The following is a 16,077-nucleotide window of genomic DNA, read 5'->3' as shown; positions in this document are numbered from 1 at the left end:
ATTGTATTTATTCGTTGTTCGACAAATTAATTTGATTGTTTTACGTATATTGTATAAATATATGTCTATACTGTTGTGTCAGTTGAATGAATCATTGCTTCTTAAATAAATTTCACAAAATTACACTTTGTGTAATTTGTTAAATCGAATGTATTGTTACATCTAGATTCGATAATGATAATGTAAGTTATTTATTTTGAACGATATATACAATATATATATATATATATATATCGCATTTTATTGTATTGTATCAAAGTCCACGATAGCATAAATTTTCTGAAAAATTAAAGAACTCCTTACTAATTTACCGGAAAATGGAGTCCCGGTGAGTTAGTTTTTCATATAATGAACTTATAATGTGAAAAATAAAAGGTGTTATAGACACAAAGATTAATAATGGATAGTTTTTGAGCTATATATGGTGTATTAAAGGAGTATAAGTTGTTTATCTTTGATACACTATAATTTAAAAATTATCTATTGAATCTTGCGTCTATAACAAACATTTTTTGTTCATCACATAAGCTACATAACAAGTATGTTTTAGGAGACACAAACGTCCTATTCTTTTTTGCATTCAATGAATAATAAAGATAAGAGGACACTTGTGTCTCCTAAAAGGAAAGCGCAGAATATATGAAAATTAACTCATTTCACCGTAATCTCCGAGATTCAATTTTCCATACAATTAGTGCGGAGTCCTTTATGAGAGAAACACAAAAATATATCTTTTTTTCTCTTGGGATCGTCGCAATGTACTGCGTCTAATTTTCATATTTTCCAATTAAGTAAGAGAAATGTTAATTTCGGTCAAAGTGGATCTCAGTGCTTAAATATTTATGTGAATTTATATGAACATTTAATTTTGCAAACCAGAAATCTTTTTCAGTTTTAAAACGCAAACATGAACAGAATTAGAGTATTATAATATCAAATTGACAAGAATCTCTCATTCAATTTTCGTATTTTCGAAAAAAATAAGGAGAAAGTCAAGAAATTAAAGGATCGCATCACGAGGATCATCATCCATTCTAAACTTTTTTCTTTATCGATAAATTCGACGCGGAATCAATTCATGCGAGTCGAAAAGCCGATCGTGGCTTGAGGAAGCATGTCGCGCGGCGACCCCGGTCAAACTCGAGCATTGAACCGTGACGCGATTTTCGTTTGTTTAATATGCGTTTTCCGCTACAAGTCCGGCGTTCGGATTATGACTGTATCGAACCTACATTTGAGGACCTTTGAACTTTGAGCGAAGAAGAATAATGTTGGCGGCCGAGTACCACGCTTGATCGTAAATTTGTAGGACTGTTCTTTTTAGCTGAACTTCTTGCTGAAGTTTTCATCTTTCCTCTTTTTTCTCCAATGTTAAACGAAAAAGAGGAAAGATGAACCGTACAGAAGAAGTTCAGCTAAAAGGAACAGGTCTCGTAATTCATATCATGGCATATATTATGAAATTATTCAGAACGGATTTGGAATAATTCCGATCGGAGTTGTTTAATTATTCCCTATATTTCTATCGTGTTTTCTAGGAGAAACAAAATATTCCGACCGGAATCCATTCTGAATAATTCAATAATACGTGTCCAGTACCATTCAAAATTCGTAATTGTAAGCATTAACTTGTTTTGTATCGGCATTCACGATTCTATAGTCTTCCTTTTCCTTAATGAAGATAGAAAAAGCAACATAAATAAGCACAAACACGTCAAACCCATACTGAAAAAAAATTACTACTTTTTAACAGATATTTCTTTCAATAGTATTAAGTAAACGTTTACTTATAATATATAAATATTTACTCAATAAACAAATGATACTTAAATCACACAAATTAATAGTTTTTGTATCAAATAAATACATGTTTACATTTAGTAAATATTTACTTAAAACTATTCAAGCAAATATTTATTAAAATTTATTTAGTTTTTCCTCAGTGCACAATTACAAATTTTGGACGACATTGATTTATATCATCAACTTTATAATGTACCGCTCTTTTCGACGAGAAATTCTTTCGAAAATGAAACGCGGAATGCTCTAAAGCTTTTTCAAATCTAGAATTTCCCAGAATCAAATAATTGAAGTATCTCGCGATACGGTGCTTCCTTTTTGCGTCTACGGTAAACGCCGCGAGCTCCCCACGTTTTGCCACGGAACGGATTTTACAATTCGCCGTAACAATTTTCAGCGGAATCGCACGTTATCGTTTATTATCATATACGCGATTCGATACGACGGCGTAATTTATCGCGAACGTGCGACACGGCGCGTTATCGCGAAAACTTTCCATTTTTTACGCGTGGATGCTGTTACGCAGAACGTATGATACATACGTAACCGGTAACATTCCAGCGCAGGGACCCCATTCGTAACCGCCGCAATCAGCCGTCCGCCATGTCGACCGGCGAGCGGCCGAAGGCGACGTCAACGCGTCGCGTTGCGTCGGAAGGAACGGCCGTCGGCGGTGTCGGCATCGCGCGACGGTGTACTGTACTATCGGCATTGGCTTTGCGGCGCACGGTCACCCGCGAGAAAGAAAGAGAAAGAGAGACAGAGACAGACAGAAAGACAGAGAGAGAGAGAGATAGGGGAGGGGGTCGAGAAGAGGTGGTGGAGAAGAAGACGGGGAGAGCGCACTCGCGAAGGAGCGAGCGAGAGGGAGGGAGAAGGAAAGGAAGAAAGAGAGAAAGAGAGAGACGCAGGTACGCGAGGGGCCACACACACGGAAGGTCCGCGGCGCGGCGAGAGAGCGAGACGAAGGAGGGAGAGGGAGAGAGGGGAAAAAAGAGAGAAAGAGAGAGATGGTCGAGCGCGAACTCGTGGTGTGCGCGGAGGTGCCACCAGCCGGAGTAACAGCGGAGAGTCGGAGGTGGCCCGTGCCTGTGGCTACCCGTGACCGCCCGTGGCTCGGAGCTGTAACTCGTCGCCGTTGTAACGTGACGCGTGCGGTGAAGAGGTGCGTGCGACGCGTATATACGCGTCCGGGGTTCGTTCGCCCGTCGCGTTTTATCTCCGTCGTGAGTCGTCAGCCGCATCCACCGGGAGCAACACGGCGCGAGGTGCTCCGCTGCTTGCTCTCTCTTCCTCGCTCCTCTCGTTCTCCTTTTTCTCATTCTCTCTCTCTCTTTCTTTTTTCTCGTTCTCCGTTCCTCGTACCTTCTCTCCCTCTTTCTCTCTCTTTCTCGTACACGCGAGTGTGATCGGTACAGTGCGACCAGTGCGACGTGATACGTTCTCGCTCGCGGATCGCCCTTCGCTGTGCTTCGCGCGACAGAATAGGTGCCGCGCGTACGTCATCGTGAAAAAGACTGTCAGGAGTGCCTTACTAACTTCTTTTCCCCTTGAGAATTACTTGTCGACGTCGTCGTACGGCAAAACGCGAACACGTTCACCATCCTCGTCACAGTGAGATCCCAAACGGAACAAGAGAGAGAGAGAGACAGACGGATAAAGGAGAGAAAGAGCGCCTCGGCGCGTTGAACGAGGTAAGAGCGTTTCCCGTGTTTGTTTTGGAAAAAAAAAAGCGATGGTAACATTCATCAAGGCCCGTTCGCCGTGTGACTCCGACAGCATAGACGTACGGAGGTTATGTTTCCCGATGACCCCTCGACTCCCACCCTCCCCGCGTCTCCTCGCTCCTCTCTTCCCCTTCTCTCGCAGTCGCCCTCTCCTGCCTCCTCCCCTCCCGCCCTGCTTTTCCTCTTTCTCTCCGTGTCCTTTTCACGCTCTACCCTTCTCCACTCTCTGTCCTCCTTCCCTCTTTTTCTCCCTCTTGCGTACTTTTTTTTGTCTTCCTCCTTTCTCCTTCTTTCGCGTTCTTTTTCGCGTTAAACGTTGGAGCGAAGCGCTACGCGATCCAAAGTTTCGAGAGATCCGCGGACTCGGGGAGTCGCACACCTGGCGACGATTTTCATCCGCGCGGCCACTCCGAGCACTGACAGTTGGTTACGCTCCCTTTTTCTCTCTCCGCGCCGTTCTGTCTTTCTCTTTCACGTGCGGAGTTTCTCGTTAGTTCGCACTCGAACGTAGTACGTATCGTATACGCAATGTACCTGTCTCACGTTTTTCGCGTGGCCTATCCTCCCTCGCGACAGCCAGTTTCGTAACCTCTCGATACGGGTTTCACGAACTATCAGCTGTCCGCCACCACCATAGTCCGTGCCACCTGTCCGAAACTCATGCGCGCGCGCGCGCACGCGTGCATGCGTGCTGTCTCCGTTTTTTTTGTCTGCTCCGCTCTTTCTCCTTCTCTCTCTTCCTCGCTTCTTTGCTCCTTACTGCATTATTCGCTCCCCCACCTTCTCGTCCGGCTGTCGGACGTTAAACCACACGATTTTATGAGTATAGTTTTCTTCGCAGTTGTTTAATCTAATACATGATTTCCTCTCGAGAAAAGTGCGCGCGCGCGCGGTCAAAGACGATCGGTGATCGGTGATCGGAGCGTGGCCAAAACTCCCGAAGCAGAGAAAAGGCTTGTTGATATTTCGGCGCGCAGGCTTTCTGGCATGACAGCGCGACCGGCCTTGAGCCCCCCCTTCCCCTTCCCCTTCCCTTTCCACATCACGTGTCCCGCCTTCCGTCGCGCGCTCTCTTCCTCCGTGTCCCTACTACAAGCGCACTGCACGATACTCTATGGACCAGTGACGCTCAACTCGGCTCCTGCTCTAACCAGTTCTTGGAGCTCTTCCTTGATTCGTACTCTCTAAATTCTTTGGAGTGGAATCACATTCTAAAGAGTGGAAATTGAGCCAGTTTGAAAAAGAAAAGGCTCAATTTTCGATATTTCAGAGTTAGAGCTCACTCTTCAAAATGACAATTCGCTCTAAGATTAACTTTAATCTTGGTTTAACTTACTGTTTATTTTTTTTCTAATTCTTGGAATTATAAAAAAAGATAAATAATAAGTTAAACCGAGAATAAAGTTAATTTCACATTTGTTTATAAATGATAATGTGTTCGCGATATTATTTATACTTTTTGTGCAAGTTTGTTCCTTTGTAATTTTACCCTAGTTGAAATTTTAGCTATGTTGTTTATTAAGTAACTTACATTTTTATATTTATATTTATTAATAAATGCCACATGTTTATAGATATACAATTATATGAAATACGTTATACAAAAATAATAACTTTTATTATTTTTTGTTATTATATATCATATTGTGTATGACTTTTATTATTTTTTATTATTATATATCATACTGTGTATGACAAATAAAAATAATGATTGGAATATATTTCAGAATTGGTATATCTTGTATAAAGAAATGGATAGTAAGCGTATTTGAACTTAAATTCAAAATATCGGTGTATAAACAATAATAATCGGTATATAAGTTTGTGTTTTTAATAATGAAAGATATATGTTTCACACATAGGCACATAAATCACACAACAACATACGATATGATTAATTTCATACATTACAAGAAATTTAACTTTTTAAAAACAATCTATTTCTCTAGAAAATCATCTCCAAATTCACGAAGGAACTTGTCTTATTAAATAAAATTTGCTTTATTTATATTAAGATTGTTTACATATATATATATATATATACAACCTTAATTAAAGATAACGTAAGCGTTTTCATAATCCGCAGGATTTGTAGATTAAGAAGAAGCTTTATCTCTTGTTAGTGGGGCACCACTGCTCCTTACGAACCGCAGGTCCCGCTCTCCCCCTCCTCTCTCCTCTCTCCCCCTACTTTCCCTCTCTCTCTCTCTCTCTCTCTCTCTCTCCTCTCCTCGGATCCCGATCTCGATCTCGTCTCATCGCGACGCGTCTTGTTCGGAGCTCTCGGGCCCTCTTCTCCTTTCTCTCACGATGCGCGCGGACACGAAATCGCTGCCGAATCGTCGAGCGGGCGTTTCTCAAGGTAGGAGAATAAGTGACCGAGAATGCGACCCGAGAAGTCGTCAAGCCGCGACGCGGCGGAGTTTGGCGGCGATTGAAGGAGCCACGGAAAAGAAGAGAATGAGAGAGAGAGAGAGAGAGAGGAGAGACGGGGCACGGAGAGTGACGGCGAGAAAAATCTTTCGCTCACTCGCTCGCTCGCTCGCTCGCTCACTCGAGTCTCGAGCGGAGAGAAAATGAAACGGGAACGTAAGGACGGGACGGGCGTTAGCCCGTAGCGGTATAAGTACGGGCGTATCGCGCGGCGAAGCGATCGCGACAATGGTATCGCTATACCCATTTGCTGATCGCGGTCGCGACGACGAGGCGACCCGACCTGACCCGACGCGTCCCGTTGCGTCGTGTCGCGTCGCCTCTCGTCTCGTCTCGTCTCGGATGGCTCGAGATCGAGCGCTCCACCTTGACGGCTCCACCTACATCGCACGGAGCGCGATACAACACTCCGCGCGTTCGTACTCGCCTTTCGCTTCGTCGTATCCTGGTATACAGGGTGCTCCAGAATTGTCCGATCGGCCGATACTGTAGAATAATCAAACGTATAACGTTACTTAGTTCTTCTTGCGAGTCAATATTTTTGCTCCGCGAAATTGTTACTGAGACTAGTCTGTATTCACACCTCACTTTTAAATGTACGAATTTAGAACACTGATTGTGAGAACAAAATTTAATAGATCTTAAGACATATTTTTTCAATAATACTAACTCATTTACTTGCGGTAAATAAATATTTACTCGAAAAATGATAGTTAAATTAAATAATTCTTGTACCAAATGTATGAATATATGAATATATGGTTACATTTAGTACACGAAAGAACGATTTTGATGTGTCTAAAAATTTAGCTAGATCTGAAAATAATTTTGTTGGAGTGAAAATAATTACGCAGGAATCTCAAGCATGATGAGGATACTGCAAAGTGTTTTGACATTCTAGCAACCAGTTTGATCCTACATGATTATTTTAATAGCTCAACAAATTATTTTTAGATCTGTATCTCGTTAAATTTTTAGACACTTTATCAAAACCATCCTTTCCACACTGAGAAAAAAATGCTGTTGATTCAATTAAAGTCTATATTACGGGCTGTCACTAGCATAAGTGATTAATTTATGTATATTTTTATTGACATAAAGACATAAATTATTATTTCAATAATCAAGGCCTTTATGTCAATAAAAATATATATGAATTAATTACTTATGTTAGTGACAGCCCGTAATATAGATTTTAATTGAATCAACAGAATTTTTTTCTCAGTGCATGTAAATATCTGATTAGTACTTCAAACAAATATTTATTAAAATTACATTACAATTTATTAAAATTAGGATATTTCTTTCAGAGCATATAATTTACGTTACATATACCATAGAATCTCAGAAATAAATAAACGCATTTATTGATAAAAGTGAAATACAAATATCTTATGTTTATCCAATGACGTACCGTAATAATCATGGAAATTTCAAGGAACGATTATTGTTGGTGTCACAACAGATATTATCGACTTATTAATCTTCATGCAATTTGTTCAATTAAGTTTTTTTTGACCTCGTTTATTCGTGACAAGTCTATTTATGTTGGTAAGTTATCGTATCGTATATTGCAAAGCTTGCAAAGTGCGACAGGATGGATCGCGCCAACGTCCTTCGGCGGGAAAAGAACGCGCGGCTGATTAGATTAAACGTTGCAACGTGCGTCTTGCGTCTATTACGTATACACGTCGGATTTGCGCGGCTCGGCGTTTCGGCGCGCGCCGCGCCGCGCCGCGCCGGTGCGAGTGAAACGGCGAAAGTCCGCGCGTTGCACCTTCGTTTGACCGCTGTTTTTTCCGTACCGTCGGAATGATACGAAAGGTCACGGAACGCTTAGAAGAACTTTCTCTGCGTTTGGTGGTCGTTAGACTCGCGTGCCAAGTAAAACTATATTTACCTCGCCGACACGCCGTTGCAGCGCGTTCTCTCCTTTTCCGAACTACGATTTACGCGAAGAATCGATTCGATTCGCGCAGGTAAAATGTTTCACGAGATGCGATTTCGCGATATGCGGGGTGTACTTCTTTAAGGATCCGCAATAAACTCTAGAAGTGTATTTTTTGAATTTTGAGATCGAATTTTTCCTGCTAGAAATTACAAAGATATTCGATACCGATGTTGATAAGCTTTAGTAGTTGAAATCTAAAAACGGAAACATTTAGCAAAATTTTACTTTTTAACTAGTTTCAACTAGCATTTTTGAATTAGTTTTACCCAGAGTTTTTTAATATTTACTATTCAAAATTTTGTTTGAAAAATCTTCATCAAAAGTACTTGATGAAGACATTACTCACTTTTTTTTTATGTAATTATTCGTGTGGAGTGTTTCTGACACACTAACGTCATATCTCAATTTTCATCGTTCTTTTTGATGATTTACAATTAAATAAAAATATCAATTTTATACATCTTTCAGCCAAATCCTTTAGATAGAGATATAAATACACGGAGAGAATTTTTTCTTAGAGTTTATCCTGAAAATATGATAGTCGTGGGACAACATTATATTTTGAAGAATTTTATGTAAATCTCTCTCATTCATTAATAAAACTACAATAAAATATAAAATAAATTTTTGATTAATTTTATTAAAGTGCATGGTAAAAATCTTTAAAATATTGTATTGTACCACAACTACCATATTTTCAGGGTAAATTTTAAAAGAAATTTCTGTCCGTGTACACAATTTTTTTTAACTATGAGATAATTTGCGCTCTTCGAAAAGAATAATTATGCTAAAGTATTTAAGATTTAGTTAGTGTCCTGAAAATAATTTGGTTATTAAAATAATTATGTACAATGTTTAAATTGATTGCTAGAATGTCACAATAGTCTTTTTACAACATCATTATTATACTTTGACGTCCTACATAATTATTCTGACATTCCAAAAAAAATTATTTTCAGATCTGTATCTAGCTAAATTTTTACTTACTTCAGCAATACCATACTTTCCGTGCAATTACATAAAATAATATGTAAATAGCATTTATATATTTAGCGAATTTGCAAATATCTTACATACGTTCCACGCAATTAATGAAGAATTAATTAAGGACGCGGAATAATAATACATTTTTTCAATGAATATGTTACTAAAAATTACTCTTAATTCGAAAAGATTATGCTATTGAAGTTTCACACACATGCGTATAAAATATCCTTTATATAATCCATCGGAATGACGTAAATCTTTAGAGATCGATTCATCGGCATGGGTAATTATGGCGATCATTAACCAATACAATCTTATGATATTACAATTTTCCTAGGTAAAAATAAATAGCGATTACGTAGTAGTGTACAAGCCTAAAGACTTATATAAGGAACATCACTCGTTACGACTAACGTGAAAAGAAATCGCGGAGATACTCTCGGCATTTCTGCACACCCGCGGTCGCGCAATGAAAAATCACCTGTACGCTGTCATAAATCAGCTCTCGGAAAATCTGGCGATATACCATTTCTATACATAGCATCATTCAGAAAACATAAATTTTTAACTCCCACGGAGATATCCTATTACTGATATGAATATAATCATGGAACATATTATTTGCAACGATATAACGATAAAATCATTAAGTATCTTTTATCTTAAAAAAGGTACTCTCCCTAACGTATCACATACATAATATCCAGAGAGAAAGGTTAATTAGTTGACCTTAGATTAGCATTAATTCAGTCAGCACAAAAGTCTGATCAACGGTACCTGTGGGAATAATACTTCAATAAATTCATAACCGCGGACATCGTGACTGCCTGTTGACCTCTGGTGTTAAGAGAGTGACATGGACGTCTACCGCGGTGTTGGGTATATTCTTGGCATATATTGTCCTCCTGTTCAGTGCGAGTAAAAGTTGGTCGGTGGCAGCCGCGACGGCAACAGCGCGGTGGTGGCTGCGGCGGCGACAACGGGTCTATCCATTCGCGAGCGTGTCTCTCCGGGTAATCGCTACTCCAGATTGCGCAAGCACCTTCGACCACGATCTTATCGTGTCGGCTGCAGTGTACACTGCATGTACACGTACTCGCACGCATTCATACGCCCGTCACGTACACGCACGTACCTATGGCCGATGTGTGTGCTGGACACATAGATGCGAGTGTCCTTTACGCTCGATGGGTTCCGTGCGTGCATGTCGACGGATATATGCGTACGGATTACGAACGTATACGTGTGTCCGCGTACGAAGAAAGAAAAAGCGTGAATGCGTGAAGGGCGGTGAGGAAAGAGGAACGAAGTGTGCGCTGGAAATAGTGGAAACTCCCTGGATCCTTGAAACAACGCGGATAAGCCTAGCGCAACTTATGAATATTGATGTACCTTTCTCGACGGCCAGACCGCACCTCTATCACTCGTTTCTATTCTAGAACCGATCATCTTCCCTTCTCTCGTTTTGAATTGAACGTTCATCACCGTACGCCGCGATTTTTCGGCATAAGACCGCGAGGCCGGTTATTGACTTCATTTTGCGTCATGCTTACACGGAAGGAACGATTTTGCTGAAGTATAATATAAAAATTTAGCTAGATAAAGATTTGAAAATAATTTTGTTGAGTCACCAAAATAATTATGTAGGACGTTCAAACTGGTTGCTGGAATGTCAAAACTTTTTGTAGCATTGCTCATCCATGCTTGAGATTATTACGTAACTATTGGGTGGTATCACAAAATTATTTTTAGCTCTGTATCTAGTTAAATTTTTAGATACTTCAACAAAATCATTCTTTCAAAAATGTAGTCGTCAATTGGATTAATATTAAATGCTAGAATTAAATTAGCTCGTCAAATAATTTTGATGAATTTATGAAAAAAAAACGGTTTTACTGAAATATCTAAAAATTTAGCTAGATATAGATCTGAAAATAATTTTGTTGGATCATTCAAATAATTATATAAAACGCTCAAGTATTGATGACAACGCTCTGCAAAAAGTTTTAACATTCTAGCAGCCAGCTTGGGCGTCCTACATAATTATTTTGATGGTCTAGCAAAGTTATTTTCAGATCGGAAGCTAGCTAAATTTTTAGATACTTCAGAAAAACTGTTCTTTCGATGTTATCTTTAAAACATAAACATAAGTTGATTCAGCTATGTGTATAATTTATTGTTATTTTGTGGATTAGTCAATATTTACTTAGAATTGTTTAATTACTTGTAAAATTACGAATGACACACCGGTTTTAGTGAAGAAATGTCATTTAATTCTTCGTGCCTAGAAGAAGGTGCAGAGTGAGAAAAAGAAATTACATAGAAAACGACTCTATTAATTTTATGTAAAATCCTGTTATCTTCAGAATTCTGAGGAAAGTGTAGGACGAGACTTGTAAACAGTTGTACGCTCAAATGTCGCGTGTTCACCTCGGGGTCTCGAGTATTTTCTTGTGACGCGCGTAATCAGCCTCGCGGTTTCACGTTTTAATTAATTTACGCTTCAACGCAGTGTAACGCGGGCGACCTTATTTCCTCGCGACATCCAAGGGAGGTAATATTAGACGAATGACGCGAGACAATCCGTCGTATCGCAACCATAAAGCGCGGGTTCTTCCCACGCGTACTCATATCTCTGAGCTGGAAAACGCTTTGAGCCAAGGCTCTTGTTCGGAATCACCTTAGCAGCTGTATACGTCGTCTGAACACCTCTTGTTCTCCAAAGGTCGACGGTTACAGAACGCGCATGAAACGAGGCAGCTGGGATTTGCCGACGGGATATCGCGACGCAACGAATGTGGCCGTAAAATTTTTCTTTGCCGTACCGCACACGGGGATAAGAGGGGAAATTGTATCTCCGTCGTAGTCGCAGTCGTTGGATACCGGTTTTGGTGCTGCATTGTTTCGATCTAGCGACATGGCAATCTCGTATTGCTGCATTCTTAAAACGATACACGGAAAGGACAGCTTTGCTACTGAGTATCTAGAAAGTTAGCTAGTTACAGATCTAAAAATAATTTTGTTGGACTATTAAAATAATCATGTACATGGAAAGAACGATTTAGCTGAAGTATCTAAAAATTTTATTGAATACAAATCTAAAAATAATTTTGTAGGACCATTAAAATAATTATGTTGAAAAGTAAAAAATTATGGAATGCTACAAAAAGTTTTGATATTCTAAAAATTTGTTTCAGCATCCTACATAATTCTTTTGATGATACAATAAAATTTTTTTAAATCTGTGTTTATCTAAATTTTTAGATACTTTAGCGAAACTGTTCTCTCTATGTAGGACGCTTAAGCCGATTATTAGAATGTCAAAACTTTTTGCACATTATTCATCATGCTTGAGTTCTCTACATGATTATTTTGATGGTCCAACAAAATTATTTTTAGATTTGTATTTATCAAAATTTTTAGATATTTCAGCAAAATCATTCTTTCTGTATAGAATATATACTGAACATTCTGTCGCGTTATACCGTGATAAAAAACTGCTTATGCTATATGCTAGAAGAAATTTAGAATCGATAATACGAAATTGCCACCGACTATTTCTAGACGAAGGAATATTTTTAGGGAACGCTCTTTAATTTTTTTTCATCTCGCTGAGATGCTACGTTTTTTTTTTTTTAAAGAAAGTATCGATACAGAGATTACTTAATGATATCGGAGACGTTTTCTTACTCTTAACTTTTTATAATTTATGAATTTCAAATTATAAGCAGGGATATACGCTGAAGATGACTTAAACAAAGTCGAAACGTTCGTATTAATAAAGAAATAATGTTATAAACTTATTATTTGGTATTATTATACATAAATAGATATACGCTAAATATATACGCTAAATTTAACTGCGTTTGCATTCAATTGCCCATATCTCGAAAATTAATTCTATTGAATCTGAGAGCCTTTGTCAAATTAAAATTTTGATGTTTTATATTATGAATTATAATTTTATGTACAAAACAATTATCTGCTGTGTTAATTCTATATCTTATGTTGATAGATATTATTATTAATAGATATTATTAATAACTATTAATGAAAAAAAATATTTATATATAGTTATTATTAATAGCTAAAAAAAATTGTCAGTAGGAAGTAGTCAGTTCCCTTCGTTGACAACTCTTAGTACGCCACTGCGTTTGTTCGCACTGATTGTTGTGCGATCTGCCGTTCTCTGTTACATTCGGTGTGGCATTCTTTTAGTAACGGAGGCTGGAGTACAGCCAACAACCTAATGCGAGTCGACGTGGCAATTCGATCTGACTCTACCTGTATCTTAATCACAACAGCAAGCAAATAATTTCTACGCTTAGATACATGGATTAACTGCAAAAATTCCACCAATCTCCTTAATCAATCTAACAACTTTCTTTAAGCGATAATCTCTCCTGCATTCACTCACTCTAATCATTTACAATCAGTTATGTACCTACTTATCTAAAAATATCTAAAAATCTATTACGCGAATTAATGAGAAAAATAAATTTTTATTGCGCTATTGACTAAAGTTTTTGAAACATATGCAAAAGAAACGTTTTGCAACTGCTTACAAAAGATTATTATTGCTAAATCAGTTTTATTTCAAAACGTTACTTTATCTTTTATACGTATAATATGACTCATAGTTCTATCGCAGTTTTATTGTATTAATCAATATTAACCGCAATCCGATATCGGTATATCATTCGAGAATTTATATTTTGCGTCCTTATAGAGCACTTTATGTTTGTTTGTTGCATTCCTGAGTTTACGTCGCGTGTTTGCACTCTCGGCACTTAATCTTTTACTATCGCATATTGCGATTGAAGTCATTTTTATCCATCCCAATGTCCAACTTATAGACGTGTTTCGCAAATCGTTTTATGCGAACGGTATTCCTTAAGGAAATCGTGGTTTTCCTTGAATAGCCAAATACCTATAAGCTATCGATTACCACCGGTTCCGGCGAACGTGTGCCGGTCGACGTCGCGCTGCGAAAAGGAAACGCGTGCACAGGCAAAGTGCGAGGCCGGTAGCTGCGCGACTGTGAACCGGTTTTCGATACTCAAAAATGCTCCACCGTCGTATCGGCAGTAATAATTTTAATCGACACCCAGGCCAGACCCGCGCCGCCTGGCTGTCCCTCTCGCGTACACGCTCTCACGCTCGCGCGTGTATTCGCGAGATGTCGAAGATATGCGCTTGCGGGCCCCGACCGGGTCCCGCTTGACAAGGCATACGCTCTGGCCCGGGTGAAAGGAAAACGCGCGCGCCTACTACCTTCGGAGACAGAACAAGAAGGATTCCACTGGCGAGCTAGGATATGCACGACCGCAGGAGACACGCGCACTTTTCGCGGAATATCGCACGAAAGCTGAACCAGGCGAGCGTTAGGTAGCGATGACACAACATGACCGCGAGTAGTCCGAAACGCAATCGTGAGGTAATCACGGGAACATATTGGATTACTTTTGCTAAAAACTCGAGGCAATAATATCCAAATTTTGTAATGAATTTCAGAAATTCTTCTGCTTTTACGTAAGTAATGATCAAATTAAGGAGATTCGAATGCAACTTAAAAATATCTGAATGTTTCAATAATTCGACTACGTTCCTTAGTGAATTTAGATATGTAATTATATAATTTTTTTTGAAATTTAAATCAAGACCAATTTATAAAGAAGATTCTCTAGTTAATTAAGAATAACTACATAAATTTTTACTCCGTATTAAAAAATTAGGAAGTATGTTAGATAAAGACCTTTTACATCTTCAATAAGTATTTTTCTATTACTAATTATTTTGTGATATGCGCTGTAAAATATTTGCGAAAGGTGGATCACTTCCGAAACAAATATACCTAGTTGTAGTAGACGGCGACTATCGTCCGAGAAATGAAACGATGGGAACGCTATGCATGTATAGCCAAGAAAACCACTTCAGTTCGAGATACCGTTTTATTTCGTGTGCAACGCACTCGTATCGGGTTCACACGATTGTCCCTTGCACTTGCTATTAACTAAAAAATTGTCTGGTAGAATGGTGTGCGTTTCGATATTTTGTGGAAAAAAATTTTTCGATAAAACACGGTAAAATGTGTACTTCTTGGACAGAACAAACTGTTGATAAGTTTAATATTTTCAATTTTTTAATGCATTCGTTTTTAATGAAACTCTTCTTTTTGTTAATCGTTCATATTTAAAAGTGTTAAATTCAATAAAAAAAAGTATTAATTTAACTATAATTTATAATCATTTTCGGTGTCAACTATATATACTTTTTTGGTAAGAAGTATAAGTATTATTATTATTCTAACATTATAACTATAAAAGTAGAGCTCCTAATCATAATTATTTTACCATGCAATTATAGTAAGAAATATCGAACACTTTTTTCTCAGTGTAGAATTCTAGCGGATATTAATATTTGAATAGCTGATGTCTTTATTGCAATATGTTTCCAATTTTCATATAAATAATCGTGAACTTTCAAGACGTACCAGCGTACTCTTAAAAGTCACTCTTAAAAATTAATGCAGTACGTATTAAGAACATCGCGACGGTATGTAGTACATACGTTTACGATGACAGTGAAATATGGTTGACGCCCACTTTCATAATACTAAACCTTCGGAGGTTGATATTACTATTTAAATGTAGCAATAGCTTGATATATATTACACATTATTATGAAAGAGAAGAATGTTGTATTAAAATCTACAACATGTGTCTAGATTTCAATTGAATTTATTTAACTCTGAGCTTGACCCGTTTTATAAAATGGAATATTTCAGTTCTTTTATTATCTAATTTATAATTTCTCCGTTCAACTAAATACCAAAATTTATCTTGTAAAAGTTTCTCATATCTCATTTATTTTTATTTAAATTTATTATTCATTTGTTTCTTATAAAACAATAAATTATGTATATGTATATTCCAAAAAAATCAAAAATGAAAAGGTCAAGCCATGTTAAAAAAAAATCCTCAAAAATTTAAACCTTTAAAAATTTAAATGATTATCTAATAATACACTGAAAGAAAAGATTGGCTGCTGCAGCAAATTAAATGGTAAAATATGGCATAGCATTTTTAATTGGCTGCAGCAACCAATTTTTGGTTTCGTTAGACAATCGAAATCTTATACTGATATTGCGGATAGGCTAACACAACCAAAAATTGGCTG

At 37.9% G+C, this 16,077-nt stretch overlaps 1 protein-coding gene across 1 annotated transcript in view; it reads left to right on the top strand.

Annotated features, from left to right (window-relative positions):
• The first annotated feature begins 2,691 nt into the window (after nucleotides 1-2,691).
• Nucleotides 2,692-16,077, top strand: part of Hr39 (nuclear hormone receptor FTZ-F1 beta) — a 24,840-nt gene continuing 11,454 nt past the window's right edge. The window contains exon 1 of the mRNA XM_018445104.1: nucleotides 2,692-3,494. The gene's annotated coding sequence lies outside the window, so the exon portion shown is untranslated. The remainder of the gene's footprint in view (nucleotides 3,495-16,077) is intronic.

The sequence above is a fragment of the Mycetomoellerius zeteki genome, unplaced genomic scaffold (genome assembly GCF_001594055.1).
Source record: "Mycetomoellerius zeteki isolate Tzet28-1 unplaced genomic scaffold, Tzet1.0 scaffold155, whole genome shotgun sequence".
NCBI classification, from domain to species: Eukaryota; Metazoa; Arthropoda; class Insecta; order Hymenoptera; family Formicidae; genus Mycetomoellerius; species Mycetomoellerius zeteki.
Note: the sequence above shows the minus strand (reverse complement) of the source record. Positions and strands in the feature narration are given on the sequence as shown.